This window comes from Orycteropus afer, unplaced genomic scaffold (assembly GCF_000298275.1).
Source record: "Orycteropus afer afer isolate SDZICR_OR568_19922 unplaced genomic scaffold, OryAfe1.0 scaffold00126, whole genome shotgun sequence".
Lineage (NCBI taxonomy): Eukaryota > Metazoa > Chordata > Mammalia > Tubulidentata > Orycteropodidae > Orycteropus > Orycteropus afer.
Window position 1 is genome coordinate 1,421,210 of NW_006921713.1, and position 589 is coordinate 1,421,798.

Sequence of the window (589 nt, forward strand, 5' to 3'; positions counted from 1 at the left end):
TAGCAGGGATTGTGGGGCTGGCGTGGGATAGGGCAGTGTTTTGTTCTGCTGTGCATGGGGTCGCTATGAGTCGGAAACGACTCGACGGCACTTAAGAACAACAACAACAACAACAATCATCTGGTTTCTCTACTGCTGTTTGTGCATTTTGAGTTATGCTTGATAGTCTATATATGCCATATATTAGGGCCCTTAAATTTGCCCCTAGATTTTCCTTGAGGATCTGTATAGTTTTGGGTTTCACATTTAAGTTTTTGATCCATCTAGGGTTTGTTTTTGTGTGTGGTGTGAGGTACAGATCTTGTTTAATTTTTTCTGCAAATGGATCTTCAATTTTGCCAGCACCATTTATTAAACAAACATTCTCTTCCTCGTTTAATGGATTTTGGGCCTTTGTCAAAAATCAGCTGACCAAAGGTCGATGGATCTATTTCTGGGTTCCCAATTCTATTCCATTGGTCCATGTATCTGTCATTAAACCAGTACCAGGCAGTTTTGACTATCGTGGCTGTATAGTAGGTTTTGAGATCTGGCAGTGTGAGACCTCCTACTTTGTTTTTCTTCTTCAATAGTGCTTTGCTTATCCGAG